At 29.8% G+C, this 20,196-nt stretch overlaps 1 pseudogene; it reads left to right on the forward strand.

Moving 5' to 3' along the window:
• The first annotated feature begins 17,254 nt into the window (after nucleotides 1-17,254).
• Nucleotides 17,255-19,905, forward strand: LOC119603790 (annotated as a pseudogene).
• The last annotated feature ends 291 nt before the right edge of the window (nucleotides 19,906-20,196 follow it).

Genomic DNA, 20,196 nt, shown 5'->3' on the forward strand with positions numbered 1-20,196 from the left:
CCATATACATGGATTTCTTATTTAGATTCTACCTTTTAATTTAAAAGAAAATTCGTCTTTATCTTGTCGACACAAATATTCATATTACAGCTGTCAATGTTGTTGTTTATACAAACAATTGCTGCATTACGGACCAGAATCACAATAAAACAAGTAAGAAAGTATAGTCGGGCGACCATATGATACCCTACACCAGTTATGAATATTAAATGTGATTTATTTTTCATAATAAAGCATTTATCTACAATATTCCCTTGTTCCGATACATTTAAGCAATTTATGGATGAAAAACTAATTTTCTGAAAGAGGCTTTATATGGGGGCTAGGGGCAAATATGGACCAAGCCCGATAAAATTTTGTGAATATATTTATATTGACATAATATTTTATTGTGCTGAATTTCATCGCGATATTTGTGTTTATAAGCTAATTTGGGACATTCAAGTAATTTTCTGAAGGGGACTTTGTATGGGAGCTAGGGTCAAATGTGGCCCGATCTTTATGAAATTTGGCAGGGTCATCAAGACTTCTATAAAACTTAGTTGTGCCGTATTTTACCGATATATCTGTATATTTAACATAATTATGAGCTCAGAAGCCCTATTCGGGGGGTTCTGTTCTATGGGGGCTAGGTGAAATAATGGACCGATTTTAACCATTTTCAATAAGCTTCGTCCTTAGGTCAAACAAAACGTGCGTGCCAAATTTCATCGAATTATCTTGAAAATTGCGACCTGTACCTTGCGCACAAGGTTTACATGGACAGCCAGCCAGCCAGCCAGACGGACGGACGAACGGACGGAGCTTAATCGACTCAGAAAACGATTCTAAGCCGATTGGTATACTTTAAGGTGAGCTCCAAATGCCAATTTAGGGGGTCCGGTTATATGGGGGAAATAATCGACCGATATCAACCAAAATCAATAGGGTTCGTCCTTGGGTCAAAAGTGATGTGTGTAACAAATTTTCTCTAATTATCTTCAAAATTGCAACTTGTAGTTTGATTACAAGGTTTACGTGGACAAACAGACAGACGGACATGGCTTAATCGACTCAGAAAATGATTCTGAGCCTATTGATATACTTCAAGGTGGGTATAGGACCATTAATTAGCTCTGAGCAATATTTATAATTACAACAACAAACAACGTAAACTAGACCGACACAAGAAAATTATTATTTCTTACAGATGATGGTACATGTAAGTCAATTGATGTTAATATGTGTATATATGGTAATGCTTATTACCTAAATACAAAAATTTTTAAGCCAATTGTTTCAAATATATTTTTAAAATAACTAAATAATTTCTTTAAATTCACATTTCTTTCATTCATTATTAATTGAATATTCTTCAGCTCGAGTTCGAGTCCCACTTGGGGATAAGTTATTTTCCAAATTGTAATGATATTTTTAATTATAAGAATACTAAAATTTAATTTTTCGGACACACCAGCAGAATGGCCCGCTATGGGTTCACATCAGCAATCTTATTGTGCCATATGCTATGTCACTTGTAAACATCATCTATTTAACTCACAAGTTTTGAAGAAATGGAATATGGGAATTTTAACAAAGTCCTTATTCCAATTTCATTCTACTTTATTGAGTTAGATCGAAGTTTACGAGCTTTTTTAGTGTTGTATTCTTATTTATCATTACTCTTTGTCGCTGCTTTAGCCAACTGTCAGTTAGCAATTAAGCAACACTTTTTGATTTTGTATGTTTTGCTTATTTTTGTTGATCCTATTCAGTCATGAATCAACAGCAGTGCATTAAACATGTATCCACATATATCCACTGTGCTCAGTGTGTTTAAAACAAGATTATTGTTCCTGAAGAATATTCAGTTAATAATATTAATATCACAGTTCGAAGAAATCAATAATCTTGATATTGTATTAAAATTTAAATTTATTTCTTTTAACGGGATTAAGTGTATTCACCTCGTTGATTTCAATATTTAATTGAATTGCTATATAGAATATTTTCATATAGTTGTACATACATATATACATATATCACACAGTTCATTTGTTAAATATATCTTCAATTTTCCATTCCCATCTCATCATTGAAAAGTTCCAATGTTTGGTGGTCTTGTGGCAACATGTTTGTTGGTTAAACACTCGTCAATATTTCTACGGGTACTGATTGTCAGCCTTATTTTTATCACTATTTTCAATGGCGTAGAACTTACATATATGTATGTAGAAACATCGCATTTCCCCTAAATTTCATTGTAAAATATTTTTTTTGTTTGTATAGATAGATGATTGCCCAGAAAATGTTGGATAAAACTACAAATTTTTATTAATACTACGTTGATAATTTATCTGCTAAAGATGGTTTGAATTATATTACGGGTGTTGATAGCATAGTATTTTCTGTGCAGCAAAATAATTTATTATATTTAATTTGATTTACGTAATTAAGTTAAATACTTAATACATACATAATAGGGTGATCGATTATTCGACATTTTCCAAAAACCGGTTTTCGAATAGTTCGAATAGTTGACATTTAAAAAAAACCGGTTGATATTTTTCAAATTTAGAAAAAACCGGTTAACCGGTTTTTCATTATAAATAAAAAAATATATTTTAATTTGAAAAACTTTATGTTTATGTTTAAATTTGATTAATAAAACATGGACCGAAATGATTTTTAACAGTTTAAAAGATTATAACTTTAGATCTAGTCGTCTGATTTACATTATTTCTTTAATATAAAAAAACTGGAAAAAAGTGGGACACTTCTGTTAAACATAAGGTACTATGTAATCCTATCTTATTTTAAAAGCCCTGTTTAGGAAATTTGCATAGGCATTCCAACACTTCCATAAAATTTCAGACGTAAATTAATTGGAATATAATCTTAAGATTGATAAAATTTTATCAAACAGTTATCAATTTTACAAATAAATTTTTTAATTAATTAGGAAAATCAAAAAAGTTTAACCAAAGGAGCTTTAGAAAAATATACGCTAGTTCCTCGACTCGAATATTTTTAAAATTTAGACGGACTGTATTATTATTTACTTAAAAATTTCATTTAAATAATCTTTGAATACAAAGCAAATAAAAGTATTCGAAACCGGTTTTTAAAAAGTGAAAAAACCGGGTTATTCGATATTCGAAAAATCAACATTAAGAAAAAACCGACACTGGTAAAGCAGAAAAAACCGGTTTTAAAACCGGTTGAAAAATCGATTCGATCACCCTAATACTAATGCATGTTGTTTTTAACATATAACAATCTTATAATTAGTTGTACGAACTTTTTTAACATTTTTTATTTATTTAGAATATAGTCGCTAAGCAAGAAATAGTTTTTTGAAAAACATTTTTAATTAAATTCTCATAATTTCAAAATAAGAATTACTCGACTTTTCTTGTTCAAAATTTCAATATCTATGTATGTAACATAAAACGTATACTTAATATTTAAAATGCATAACACGCATACACAGTGTGGTCAATCATGTTGGTCATGTTATACTCCTACATGATTGTTGATATTAACAAACGTTTGCAATATAATTTTTTTTGTATCTTAATTTTCTTAAGTTCTAATAATATGTATTTCAGTATTCTTAAATTGTAGACTGTAATATGAAGTTAACTAAGCTTTAAACAAGGAGAGTTGTGGTTAGTGTAGTTTCTGTTGAATCCTTGAATAAAATTTAAACTATTGCCATAGTTATCAACATGATGACACAATGAAACCTCCAATAGAAGCAGCAATGAAATAAAAGAAATGCAAAAAGTCAAGTGTATTTTTAATATATGACTGCAAACATAATCTCTGCTTTCTTAACATTAACCTAACAATTCACTGAGTATACACATTTAAAGTAACTTGAATAACAGTTCCATCTAAAGTAAGACTGCAAGAATGGCTCTTAAATTGTTGGTTGTTTTAATTTTAAATGTCCTGGAGGTATTTATTACATTATAAAGAAAATACGTAAAAGCAAATGAATTTTGGTACTTTCTTCCTCTTTTTTGCCATTGGTTAAGTAAGAGAAATGTTTAAACTTTTTCGTCAAGACATTTAGAAGAAGTAGATTACTCCAAAAAAAATATACTTTTTTACATTTTACAAATAACAATGTCAATTAAAGGACACCAGAGAGGTGGACATATCCTTTATATTGTTTTGACTAAATATATCTTAGTTTTGTAGAAATAATTCATATCAATGAGATTATCCGAGAGATATTCCGATGTACATCGGAAGTCTTTAACATAAAACCAATGATTGCGAATTTTAATAAGATCCAACTCTCAAAATTTATGAAATATCTATTTCTTATTCATAGATATAATCATTAATTGCAGACTTAAGTTAGAAATAATAAGGGTTTAATAAAGCTTACATGGAGATTAAATTCCATGTAATATATGAATTGAAACTTAATGAAATCTCGATCAAGGAAAGTCATTCAATTGACATGTAAGCAAATAAAGCCCTAAACAGGAAATTACACTTCAGCATAATAATGGCGAAAAATATTCAGTGTGGATGTGGATGATGTGTAAACATGATGTACATTTTATTTCACAAAAAATTTTAAAAAATTAGACACGCAAAACCCTCTATTCTTCAAAATTAAGTGCTCGAAGTTCATAACGTTTTGGTCAAGACAAAAAAGTAAAAGGAAAATTGTATTTATATTTCCTATCAAATTTTATCGAATTAAAAACAAACCATACACTCTTTAAAGATTAAATAATTTTCAAACTAGTTGACGGTTATTAAGAGGTAGAGCCAACACATAATTGCTACAAAAGTTTTAAATTTTCATCTGTATTTCCTAATCGTTAGGGCAACCATTCATTCGTCAACACTTTGAATACAGAGAATATCGTTACCTGAAATGCAAAAAGGCGTAACAACCAAAAATTTTAAAATCGACTTTTTGATTGAAAATGGTCCACTACATAAAAATACATGTTTATTGTCAAAAACACCAATTTTATTAACATGAAATTAAAAAAGGCATAACAACACATTAGTCATTTCTACAAGACAGAATGTCCTAAAAAACAACAAAATATACAATGTCTGGAGTCACATTTATATTCAAACATGTTTATTGATGTTAGGATATAATACATGGAAGAAAGAGACATTTTTATAACAACAATAGTTTTAATTTTATTAAGTTTTTTGTCTCTCCTGTAAAATATTGAAAAGTGTTGTTACGCCCTTTTGCAGTTGAGGTGACGATATATATATTCACAAAGTTCTCAATGACTCTAATTAACTATTAATTAATATTATCAATCGTTTGTAAATTTGTATGTCAACACGGCGTATGAGTTATTTAAACAAAATTTAAGTATTCGTTGTAAACCATAGTACGTATGTACAAGACTTTAACTTTGATTAATGTAAATTCTTATTTTCTGCAGGCATTCGGGATACGACTATTACACATTTTAAAATAAAATCACGTTTTAGCATTTATAATTTAAAATATATAAAAATATTTAGAAGTTCATTATAAAAACAGGACATTAAAATAAAAGGATTAAATGTTTTTTTAATGGAATCACCTACTTATATGTCTGTATTCTACCCGAAAAAAAATACAACTTTTATAATTTTTTACACAGATCACGTAGTTTAAAACACAAAAAAAACTTTTAACACTCATTCCATTTGTTCCCCTTCAAAAACACACAAAAAACTTCCATCGAAAAAGAAATCTGCCAAAAATAAAAATGAGAAACATTTAAACTTTATTACCAAAGTTTATAATAAATTCTAAAGGTTTTACCAATTGCTGTAAATGTTTGCTAACAAGTGGCACAAACAATAACAACGAGGGCAGACTTAGAATCAACACATTGCATTGGTTTTTACACCACATGTACTACAAGTGCTTTCGAATAAATTGACCAAATAATGTACATTTCTTGTGTTATGTAGTCACGAATATTATTTGAAGGTTTTATATTTACCCTATAGATATTAGATAAGAAAATCTTACAAAACCAAGCAGTGAATAGAATTTTTGAATTATAAATAAAATTAACGGGGGAATTTTTGTTTAAACTGTGAACAAAACTAAAAATTGCTTCTTTATCGAGGAGCTAAGAAAACAGTACACATTTTTTCATTAATTGCCTTCAATGACATCACTGTTTTAAAATAATGACTAAAAATACAAACGTTAAAGAAATTTTTTGCATTATAGCTTCTTCTTTGACAACAAAAGTTTTTGCTGGGTGCGTAAAATGTGCAAAAACTAAAATAGAAAGACTAGTCCGAGAAAAGGCTCGTACAACTTCTTGACCTCATTAAGATCACTTTTTAATTTTGCCCTTAGAAGTGATTACTGGTCTACTATCTTGAACAGATATTCTATTTACACTTTACTGATCTAGGGGAATTTTGATTTCTATTGGTGGCTTTAGCGTAAAATTTAGGCGGATTCTAATTATATTTGGACATTACAGTGAGTATATAGTGACAATAGTTTTGTGCGTTACAAACATCAGCAAAAATTCATAATACATACTTGCCTCTCTATAGTGTTGTAACAAAAAAAATGTATTATTGTGGTTGTACAACTGTAAAATAAAATGGCAATTTAAAGTTTGCAGACTAAACGATGAGTAAAACTATAGGTGTTGACAAATGAGTTGTTCACGTACAACTGGTACCAAATATGATTTATAGAAATTTCACAAAAAAACTTGTGTTAATGAACACAGAATTTGTCTACCCACATTCAACATCTTCAAATTTAAATTCATTTTCCGTTCATTTAAAGATTTAAAATTATAAAAAAATCGTTACTCCTAGAAATTATTTTTCGACTAGTTTGTTATACTCGGCGTTGACGAAAAAGGTACCTGCTTTCTTTTTCAAATCATTGTTATATATTTCTATTTTTTGTGCATGAAGTTTAAAAAATAGCACATAACACTTTGAATTCATTACTCAAAAACACAAAATATATCTTTGGGGAATATGTGTTTTCATTTTAGAATTGCTCATCTCTTTGAAGAGAAATACAGAGATGATTAAAGTGTATGAAATAGGAATTGTGCAAAGCGTAAGATTTAGATAATATAGAATTTTGGAAAAAAAACTTTATTTTGAGTCATACTCAAGTGTCTAGTGGATTCATGGAATGAAAATATTATAACTTTTCAAGACGTTTGAATTGTTCTATTTACTTTCGTTTATATTCTGGATAATGATGTATTTTATTGAACATGACATTTTTTATAAAATACACAAAATTTGGAAACAATTTCGCCGTAAAAATAAAACAAAAAATCAAAAAGTTAGACATATTGTTATTTTGAAAAGTTAATTTTAAACTAAGTTTTATTAACAAATGTTATGTATAAAGAAATTCCACAGGTCGACAAAATTTAAAGCTATTAAGTTGCGTTGTATTGTTTTTTCAAGGTTTTAAAAACTTATTTACTTCACACAAACAGAAGCTAATGTTATTTGCAATTTGTATAAATACAAAAATAATTAGAAAAATCCTATTTTAACTGATGCAGACATGGAATATACTATATACTTACATGTGTATTAATGATGAGACAAATTGTTAGCTCACATACATACAAACCATAAAACTTTTAAAACCACTAAAGTTTTTCTTGTTATACCCTTCACCTTCGTGGGAAGGGTATATATAAGTTTGTCATTCCGTTTGAAATTTTATAATTTCCGACCCTATAAAGTATATATATTCTGGATCCTTATAGATAGCGGAGTCGATTTAGCCATGTCCGTCTGTCTGTGTGTATGTTGAAAACAGTTTTCAGAAGACCCCAGATATCTGCGAGATCCGAATTTTCAATAATTCTATAGGAAATACGATGGAATAGAACGCTATTTAAAATCAACCCAATCGGCCTATAAATAGCGAAGATATGAGAAAAAATCCGAAACCACCTCTGAAAATTTCATCAAAAATTTACTTTTTGCGTGCATGCTTAAACAAAACAATAGACAAACAAAAACAAAACACAGTATCAAACGGTAATTTTTTTTTTTTCGTTATTTGTTATTGTAATTCTTGAACATCATGTTACGTTGTTATTGGCTAGAAACATGAAATTAAGTATGTAGAGCCTAGATTAGGCGAGAACACATTAAAGGGCACTTTTTAGTACTTTTTCGTTCTACAGAAGGTACTTTTTGAATTTTCTATAATATTGAACCTAGAAATATGAAATTTAGCATGTAGTGCCCTGACTAGGTAAGAACCTATAAAAGGGGACTTTTTGGTACTTTTTCGTTCTACAAAAGGTACATTTTGAATTTTCCATAATATTGAACCTAGAAACATGAAATTTAGCATGAAATATGAAATTAAGCATGTAGAGAAATATGAAATTACGCATGTAGAGCCCGGATTAAGTTAGAACGTATAAAATAGGATATAATTGGTATTTTTTGAATTTTTGTAATAAAATTCGTACTGACTGTTTCTTAACACATCTTGATGAAGGGTATATAAGATTCGGCACAGCCGAATATAGAACTCTTACTTGTTTTTATTTATTCAGCTTATTCTGTTTCATGTTCTGTTTAATGATTGTGTCTTTTACAAATGTAAATCCTTCCAAAGTTGAAAATTTAATCATATAATAAGTAAAGCTCGTGATAGTAGGGACAAGCCAGTAAATGAACACCTGTATATAATATCAATAGCAGACATAAAACATTTTTATTTACTTGAAACAAATATAACAGAGATTCTAAACTTGTTCATTTTGTATACTCTCCATCAACATCATTAGTGATAGAGTTTGTAACACCAAGAAATATTCGTCTGAATATGCATCATTTAAGGAAGATTGTCTCGTAAGTGTTGGTATGTTTTGACCTTTGCCTATTTTTATCTCAAATGGCCTGGAGCTTTTTAGGAAATTAACCGAGTTATACCAGCAAGAAAATTAAATATAAAACCTTTTTCTTTTTTGTTTCTGTTAATAAAGTGCAATTTGCAAACTTTTCCATCAAGTTGTCTATGAAAAGAAAAGCAGCAATTTTATTCTATTTCTATTCTATTTTCCTTTAAGTATTTATGTTTGAGCCTTGAAATTGAAATTGGTGGTTAAATGATGGACCTTTAAACAATTTTGATAATAATTTTCATAAATTTGATTTGTTTAAGTGGCACTACAAAAAATAGCTATTTTCAACTAATTGTTTTTACAAATTGTTCGATTCAATACAATCTGCAATAAGATTTTCTGAAGCTAAAATTTTTTTCGTTATTCGCTAAAAAAAGTAAGAAATTAATTTGAAAAATAGAGAAATCAATTTCTTCACATATGACACACATACCCAAAAAAATGATTTTTCCTATGAATTCCTTATACGCATAAGTAAAAATTTAAGAGGCGTGAGATTCCATAATGTACTTGAAAAACATTTTAACAATTCCTTTTGATATTTTTCATCTTAAGATAATGAATATAAATGAAATGTATGTTTTAAAGGCTTCAGCAAATCATTAAGTCATTTCACGAAAGGTGATGAAATATTTTTTACTTTATTTTATTTTACATGTAAAGGAAACAATTTTGAATAAATTTAATGAAAATCCATCTTTGATATATTCGAAGATTGCAAGTCTTACTATATCATAAGAAAATATGAAGAATACGAAGAATACTTGAATCTTTAAAGAGGATAAAAATATAGTATTAATTTGACGTGCAATTTTGGGTTGTGTATAAAAGAGAAAGACCTAATATCAGTATAAACCATAAGTATAATGTTCCAATGAAAAGATCTCTATCACTTTTTGGTATATTAATCAACTTGTAATTTGTGCTTCCGTTAGGTTAGTAGTTAGTATTTTAGTCTGTCAGACCATAGGTCATGGGTTTGATTTGCAACATAGACACTGACAAGGGATGGGAGCCGAGGTATAGTTATTTCGATTTGACATTACAAAAAATAGACTAAGTTTCCATAAAAGTTATTTATATCGAATTCCATAGTGATACTTATGAGTGAGTTATGAACATTCTAGATATTTTCTAATAAGATTTTTTATATAAGAGCTAAGATCAAATGAAGCCTTATCACTACAGTTAGGTCTTTAATAAAACTTATTTCTGCATATTTTAAAATAATTATGAGCTTCATAGCCAATTTAGTGGATTTGGTTGTATAAGAACGAGATGAAATAATAGACCGATTTCAATAATATTCATCCTCGTGCAAAAGGTAAACCCATAATGCCCTTCTAACTATAGTGGTGAAGGGTAGAATCATATGCCTTTCTGTTCATTGCTTACGTACATATGTTTCAAAACGCCAATCTTTATATATTTCCCTACAAGTTGGGCAACTTATTTTTGTGTAAATTTAATGACAGTAACATACCTACACATGTATATAACCAGCAGGTAAAAATGGAACAACAGAATGAAAAACAAACACACATAAATCACTGCAGCTTTTCGAAATCATAGCAGTAATACTTTACATCACAAATTAACACTGCAGCACAAAAAAAACACACAGATGCACCTATAAATTTTATGAAAATTCTATCCCCAAAATAGCATGATAAAGCTTTGAATCAAAATTTTGTGAATAACCAATAAAACATATAAAAATATATCTAGTCACAAATACAACTTTTTAGCGTAAACCTACAGAGAAATCTTAAAACTATTGTAAATAAATTTAAAGATGAAAACATTTTTATATATATAAGTTGAATACACACCACAGTGCTAACATACCTTTTGAATAATGTCAGTGAATGTCATATTAAATGTGACAATAGCATGAAGAATTCGATAGCGAAACCATCTGGGATTTTCAGAAAAATCAATGTGATATATTACTGCATTTTCATGAACATATAACAAATATCCCTGGTTCAAGGGGGCTAGTGAAAATAACACATACAAAAATTTAAATTTCCCAATTTTTGTGTTTTTATGACTTTTTCTTTAACACAATACTACTTGTAGTATAGATTTGCATAACCTACTTTACATAAAATCTATTTATTTTCTTCTAATATCCTCCCCCACCCTCAATATTGATGGAGGGTATATATAAGGTTGTAATTCCTTGTGACAATTGCACTAAACATGAATTACATTTTTCTCTTCATCTTCACTTTGTCAACTTCTACAGAAGTAATTATAACCAAGGCAATATATATATAAGATAGGCTGTTTTATATACAACCATAAAAGGCCAGAAAATTCTAGTGATCGAGCAAATATACTCTTGTGAAAAAATAGTTGTTAACGATATAATTTGATGATATAAGTTCTTTTTAAAAAATGGATTCCGGAATATAGTAGTATATGACTTTATATGGGATCAGTGTAAGTTCATAAATCTTCTCGGCTACAAAACCACTTTAAATATTTATTTAATTATTTTCACAACATCTAAGTTCTGAGAGCATTTAATATCATCAACTGCGTCAGATTTCTCATGTTAAAAACAATAAAACTGTAAGTATTTGAAAATAACACAAAATCTAGTAGAATACCGTGTTATGAAAGATTGGGTCAAAATAAGAAGATATCAAAAGTATTAAAAATAGTCTAATTATTTCAAAAACCTTCAACATGCACTTAAATTTTATCATATACATACATATTATGTATGTACACATAAGTGTGTTATCAAAATAGGAAGGACTTTAAAAGTTAAAATCTCTTAATAACATACATTTGCAGGTATCATTTTGCAGCATATGTAGATTTATTTTATCTAATTTAAAACAGAGGTAATAAGTAAATGAACTCCAAAGGATAATTATTTACTTCTAGAAATACATATTTGCATACATGTGTATGTACTTCTGTATATGTATTTATATCCTTTTATAGCAGTTTATTTTTTTCTCATATTAATTCAAATATTCCTCTTTAGAAGACAAATACACAGGTCTTGTTTATCTAGATACAAAATGTGTTGTATAGTATGTGCGGCTTGTAATTAGAAAGGATTTTGTTTTTGTTGAAAAATAAGTCTTTAATTTGTAAAGTACATGAGATTATTCACTTTTATATTTTATCTGATTTTTTTTATCACTTTGGATTTATATATGTTTTTTTTTCATTCTAATATACTAACTACGTTTCTATTTAGAAATTTAATTTGTTTTTAAATTTATTTTAAGCTTAATATTTTAAAAAATACCTAAAGTTATGCTGCCTTATTCATGAACATTTATCAGAAGTTTATTGAACAAATTTTGTATGAAAATTTGATTTATAAGCCTTTGATAAAAGTTTATGAATAAGACCCTTAAAATAAAATTTTTCATATACTAAATTTTAATGTCAGTTTTAATTTATATAAATTATATTATTATAATTATATTATTATATTGTATGATTAATTAAATAACTTAAGTAATCTGTAAGAATTTTCTATAGATGAAAGAAGTAAATAAATTTTATTTAATAATTCAAATAAATAATAAGTATTACTTCTTCAATTTTAAGGTTTTGTATTTAGGATCTATTTTGTCTATTAAAAACTAACACCGAATATTCATTTTTCAATCGCGATATGAATTTTGAATTTATACAAAAAACGGTTATTCATATACCAAGTATGCAAATTTTTTGCAGTCTACGGGTCGTATGAGTAATTTACACACACAATTTCAATGAGTATACGCTCCGTTGAAAGTAAATAAGAAAACAAAAAACACACAATTAAAACAAATTTATAAAAATCTTAAAAAAATACAAAATTACAAACTTTTATAACATTTGTTGATGATACTCATACAATGAATATGATAAAACTGAATATTGGCAATATGACTTTAGTCACATAACTATATTGTAAACAAGTCAATGTTTACCGTACATATGTATGTATGTATGAATATATTTTCATTCATTAAATCACAAAATATTTGATTATGCGCAATAAACGAAAAACTCCAACTACAATGAGTGAAATTGAATTGATGTAAATTGTGTCTTCAAATGAAATATTAAGAAACAGTTGATGTAGGTGCATCAATAGCAAAAGGATCGTAAAACTTTGCACCAAACGAAATAATTAGATGAGAAACACGTGTTGAATAATAAAAAAATCCAAACATAAAATATAAAAATATATTTTGTACAATGACAAAGGATGCAAAATTTCAATGTCAATTTGCATATCAAAGTAATAAATAAAATGATAAATTTATAAATTTCAATGGGTACCGTCAATTTATTGGCGCAGTGACAATTTACAAGACAAATGCTAGACAAAACAAATAAGTCAATATAGTTGGGAATGGTAGCTCATATTATGTGACGTTTTTATTAACCCCAGTTATACTCATTTAAAGAGCCTATATGAAAAGTAAATTGCAATAATTAACAGAAATAACTAGGTAAGTTTCAATTGACCCACCTTAATTTAAATATTTGTTTATTATTTCTATATAAATGATATTTATTCATATTGAAAACAAACAATTGTCAATCATCAATTGTAATTGTTTATTCATTCCTGATTAACTTTATTGTTCTATTCACACACACTCATCTTACATTTAGCTAAATGATTTGCATTCTTGTGTTTGTTTTAAATTACACAGGTCATCACATTTTTAACGCTGTGATCAGAGTGTAATTTGCTGAGATATCTGAAAAATCTGGGTTAATAGCAAATTTTGTAGTTAGTAGGATTTAGCGCAGCTTAATCCTGTAGAAATGTATCACTGGGTTTTAAAGTTTTGTTGGCCTGTGTTAGTTAACATATCACACTATCATACAACACACAGTGGTTAAGAATCTGATGAAATTTCAAATATAAATAAACATTGAGAAGATCTACAAAAGGTGATATAAGGATCGAAAAAATTCCATCAGGACTATATATACATGTCTTATGTGATCCGAAAAGAGAAGTTAATTCATATTTATATATTACAAACAAGTAAGAGTGTTATATTCGGCTGTGCCGAATCTCATATACCCACCATCAAATCGTATGCCGTAAAAGGAATGCTCCCCTATAAACATCAGCGTGATATTTGGAATATGGCTTAAGTCAATTATGGCCCGAGCTCTTTTGAACTAACAAAATATTAATTTAAAAAAAAAAATATATATATTTTTTTTTCAATTCTTAAACCGTGAGCGTCAATTATGAACCGATACTCATAAAATTTTGTACATTCAGGGCTATACTTGTATTTCAAATAAGGAACACTCGGTAATACACAAAAGGTTCCCTTCAGGAAAGAGTTTTGGTTAATAAACTACCAAAACTCTTTCCTGAAGGGAACCTTTCGTGTATTACCGACACATTCCGCATGAAATTCGGAGCGAATTTCATAAGTCATATTTTTAAGCCAGTAATGATCGTTTAAGTAATTTTCTGAAAGGGACCTTATATGGGCGGTAGGGTAAATTATATACCGATCCTCCCTAAATTTGGTGGAGAGATTAAACTTATGTGCGTCAATTTTCGTCACATTCATATTTTTAAGCCAGCAATGAGCATCGTAGTTATTTGCAGAGGGGTACCTTATATGGGGGAAGGGTCATTTATGGGCCGATCCAAAAAAATTGGTACAGAGGTTTTGGCTCGTAAGAAACTTACGTGTGTAGCATTTCATCGCTCTACTCGTATTTTTAAGACAGTAGTAAGCGTTTAAGCTATTTCCTGAAGTGGACCCAATAGGGGGAGTAGGGCCAATTATGGACCTATTCACATAAAAGTTATTAAAAAGATTTTGGCTCGCGAGGAACTTAACTGTGTAAAATTTTATTGCTATATTCGTATTTTTTAGCCAGTAATGAGTGTTAAAGTAATTTTCTAAAGGGGACCTTATATGGGGGGTAGGGTCATTTATGGACCGATCCCCAACAAATTTGGTAGAAAGATTTTGGCTTACATGAAACTTATTTATGTCGAATTTCATCGCTAGACTTGTATTTTGGGGCCAGTAATGAGTGTTAAAGTCATTTTCAGGAGGGGACCTTATATGGGGGGTAGGGTCATTTATGGGCCGATCCTACAAAAATTGGTTAAAAGGTTTTGGTTCGTATGAAACTTACTTATACTGAATTTCATCGCTATACTCGAATTTTTGGGCTAGTAATGAGTGTTAAAGTCATTTTCTAAAGGGGACCTTATATGGGGGGTAGGGTCATTTATGGGACGATCCTAAAAAAAATTGGTAGAGAGATTTTAGTTCGTAAGAAACATACTTATACCGAATTTCATCGCTATACTTGCATTTTGGGACCAGTAATGAGTGTTAAAGTAATTTTCAGAAGGGGACCTTATATGGGGGGTAGGGTCATTTATGGACCGATCCTCAAAAAATTTGGTAGAAAGATTTTGGCTCATATGAAACTTATTTATGTCGAATTTCATCGCTATACTTGTACTTCTAAAGCAGTTATGCCCGTTAAAGCTGTTTTTTGCAGGTCCACTTGTATGGGGGCTATCCGAAAAAGTGGACCGATATTGCCCATTTTCAATACCAAACAAACCTTAACAATAGAGAATATTTACGCAGAATTTCAACTGTCTAGCTCCTCTCGTGTGGTCCCTATCGTGATTTCAACAGACAGACGGACAGACGGACGGACGGACAGACGGACGGACATGGCTAGATCGTCTTAGAATTTAATGAGGACCCGGAATATATATACTTTTATGGGTCTATGACCAATATTTCGATGTGTTACAAACGGAATGACAAAATCAATATACCCCCCATCTTTTTTGATGGTGGGTATAACAAGTTGAGTCTCTATATTTCTACAATCCCATTGAACGAGTTTTCTATTGATATATCCTTTCCATAAGTTTTGTAGTAAATGAACGATATGTGTCACTTTAACGACAAACGAATAAAGATCTTAACAATTTTCTACACTTTTTCAGCACCACCTATCGATGTTGTCTTCTTTATATAAAGTCAAGACACAAAATATCATAATGATTTAAGTTAAAATCTAAAGGATAACATAAACAAACAATCCATGGAATTACAACCGAAATATAGAATTAGATAACATGTACTGCATGAACTATTCAATTACCCAGGATACTGGACAATACATAATTTAATACCAAAACTAGTGTCACTCCAAAAGAACATGAACACGAAAACGAGTACAACTGCGTATACTAATCAACAAATGGAAACAATCAGTGACGACACAATATTGGTGTTATTTTTTGAAGAAAGGACAAATGTTCATTAAGGTTAATTATGGAAAAACTAAATTATGAAAATCACAATAATCGCAGGTGCTTTATTTATATTGATTTGCCAATAACTACACAGGCCAACAAAATTCTAAAAAAATCTAAACCCAGATAGCAGAGTATGCATACATTTTAGTTTTTAGGACACGATATTTCAAAGACCTAATGTGAAGGAGAAATTCTGAGGCCATATTTGAATGCTTTGCTCAATCCTTTAGAGAAGTTTACTTTGCAAAGCTTTGGTGTCTGGGTTAAACATTTGTTGGCCTGTATTATAGGTCCAGATATTGCAAAATAATTTGAAAATCCTAAATGGTTTAAGTACCCACTGCTGCGGGCTGGTGTAGTTTTTAGGTTAGGTTACGTGGGTTGCTCGTTAGTAAGCAAGTTTACTCGGAGGCCTTGTGGCCTTATACCCTTAGAATTGCCAATCCCTAATATTGAGAGAATGATTTCCCTCCCTTATTTCGTTGATTACTTGGTTCGTTCGGTCTCCGTGAAAACTAGCCGGTTCTTCTAATAAAACCAATCATGTTTACTAGTGACGTATCTCTGAGACAGTCCAGATCATAGAAAAAGGCTTTACGAAGATAGATCATTTTTAGTATGTCACTATTCCAAAGGTATGTTTATACAATCGGATCAATCCATATTGTTTAAAATACTTTATTAATTCTTTTTAAACAAATTAAAAGAGTATTGCCCATATTTACGAAAATCATAATAACAAAAAAAAATTACAAAACTCGAAATTTAGAATTGATGCCGCCCATGAGTTGTCTCGTTTCGTTTATGATAATTTTAGAATAAATCACGTACCACAACTTCGTCTAATGATTCCGACCTGCCGCATTCTGACTTTCATACGACAACTATTAATGCGAACCTAGACAACTATTAGCCTCGTATGAATACACAACAACAGAAAATAATTTTAAAGAAAGCTTTATACATTTGCCCTGAGGCCACATGGGAGACCGGAAGCATGAAAAACAACAAAAACCAGGACTATAATGATAATGAAACATGTGTCATGTGTGGTGAACAAACAACAAATGCAGCATTATCAATGACATGTGTAAGTAGCCGGGAGAAATATTGCAAAAACGTATAAAATACGTATAAACTTCTTCATTTAATTCTTAAAATTTCAGTCAGGTATAGCTAAAGCGTTGCTTTCATTTTTCTTCAGTATTAGAGAACATATAATAAATATTCAATTAAATAAATTTTCCTTTAAGACTTCAATATATGAATGCCAAGTTGACTTTACAACAATTTATTTTACAAAATGTGATGGATAATTAAAAACTAAAGTTTTAATATAAATTATTTTCACACCTTTCTAAATAGTTTCTATTACCTGCAACAATGAGAACATAATATTAAAGTTTTAAGTTCTTCTTTTACCACTTTTAAATTAATAGTGTTTACAACATGTTTAAAATATCATCAAGAAAGTTTGCCAATAATACACAACTCCTGGGCACAATACGCCAAAAATGTCAAATATTTTAGTGCTTTATAAGATAAGAGATGATATCAGTTCAAAGCCTTTACATCAACCTTTGGTCACGCAAACCAATAACACTCTAATAGTGACAAATGGTTAACTTAACCCTTTAGTTAAGTGCTTTAGCACAATCCTTACAGCTTCACATACTACTTAATATTCTATAGGGATCAGATATTGATAGATATTCAAAGCATCCTGTGTACTTTTTACGGTGCCTGTGATGCCTTACTTTGTGCCTGTGATGCACACCTTTGTGATGCCTAGATAAGCACTTCTAAATTCAGTTTATCATATAAGGCCGCAGAACCCAATTTCTCGCCATGAAAATCTTGCAAGGGTAGTAGGCGTTGAGTCTCCTTCTTCAATCTTTTTTGAGTATTTTTCTTCTATGATAATTTATTATCTAGAATGGTCACTAAATACTAAACTAGATAAACTTTACTCGACACCATTTAACGTAGGAAGCCTAAAGTCATCTATCTTGTTCCGTCTGGTAAAGCATGCTAGTTCAGTTTACAGAAAGTCCTTTTATCTACGCCCACCATGAGAGTTCATCCAATGCAGTTTGGATGATATCACTGATTGTGGATAACAATTTTTCCTTAACCAGTAATACTACATATTTATTTATGTCCGCATAAACGACAATCTTTCTACAGTTGGATTCAAATAGCCTTAGAATAGCGTTAATCGCTAATAACCATAAGATGGGAGATAGTACTCTTACCTTTGCTATCCCTCTGATAACCTTACTCCGAACATAGTAAAGCTCTAGAATTCAATTGATAATTCTAAGCATGTAGACTATCTAATTCATCAGGAAGTCTTGGATTTCAAGCTCTATCAGCGAAGATCTAATCACTTCAATCTCAATGTTAACACAAATACCAACAATAAACACTGGCATACCAACTGTTGAGATGGAACATTGTGCTAAAACATTACAAATTCTAGAATTAGCTCTATGGGATATTGAAGCCTACAATAACAAACAACACAAACTGCTTTAAGTTAATCAAGCAAAACATGAGAATCATCAAATACAGTGGTTATTCCTTACTGGTGATGATACTTTATTAAGACATGTAAGTGATAGTCAGTTGATTGTAAAGTGTACTCAAAATAAGCTCTATTGTTTATGAAAATTTATGTTGAGTGTTGGCAAAACTTCAAATTAAACAAGTAAGAAAGTATAATCGGGCGTGACCGACCATATGATACCCAACACCAGTTATGAATATTAAATGTGATTTATTTTTCATAATAAAGCATTTATCTTCTATAACTTTCAATATTAATATTATTTTGAAGGCATTTAAATCTTCATTGGTTATAAGAACCAATGTCTGCGGTTAGGTAACAAAAATTTTCTTGAACTGCCATCAATATTTCAGCGTTTGTCAGTCTTATTTCTTCATCACTTCTTTCAATGATATAAAATTATCATATACAAACATCATAAAACTTTAAAAATGTTTCGCCATCGTGATGAATTATCTTCTTTTTTGTGGTTTCGTTAGCGTTTCAGGTGTTTGACAAGTACTTGGTTGCTTGAATTCAATGGATGATATTTATTTGGGTGAACGCTACGGCTGTCGTTTATATGCGGAAGGTGGTTTCAATTATATCACGGGTGGTGGTGGCATTGCATTCTCATTGCCAGTGGTTAAACTTATTTTGCAGCATTGTTCGTGTCCTTCTGCTACGGCACCTGATGATATGATTTTGGACTCTTGTTTGCATTCACTTCAATTGAAAGCTTTGCACTCGTCACAGTTTCATCAAGTAAGTTTAAATTTGCATTAGTTTATTAATATTTTACTATCAACTTTAATTTTCCTCAAATAAAATTATACCTGATATATTTTCTCTTCATTATAGGCTCGCCCTAATAACTATCCCTTGGAGTTACTGCAGCAAGAGCCGCTAGTTTCGTTTCACAAATTTAGGCAATTAATCCAATTGAAGTCTACAGTGAATGGTTTGCCGCTGAGGACCATCAACTGTTAGCTAAGGAAAATCATGTTTATAAAAATCTTATTGATTTGGATTATAGTTCCAAGAATCGTAAACTGTTAGCTAAAACTCAACCCTTGAATTTAAATGAGATTACTGCTACTTTAGAAACTTCATTTTATCATTCCAAGGAACAACATGTTGATCTTTAATCAAGTGTTATTTGTTATCTATGTAAATAAATAAGAAGCAATATATTTTTCTAAATAAAACCTTTTTCTCAAAAAATATGAAAAAATGTCCCAAGGTGAGTTAGGATCTAAACAACAACTGGTGTTTTTAAGACAGTTATAGGCGTTAGGATATGACTGTTTAGTTTCAATAAAACTTATTTATGACGAATTGCATTGCTATACTGGCATTTTGAAGCAAGTTAGGTGTTTTAAAATTATTATATGAAGAGGACTTTATATGAGGAGTAGACCCAATTATGAACCAATTGT

This window comes from Lucilia sericata, unplaced genomic scaffold (assembly GCF_015586225.1).
Source record: "Lucilia sericata isolate MDLA Ls3-8-SP2 unplaced genomic scaffold, ASM1558622v1 Contig000336F_arrow, whole genome shotgun sequence".
NCBI lineage: Eukaryota > Metazoa > Arthropoda > Insecta > Diptera > Calliphoridae > Lucilia > Lucilia sericata.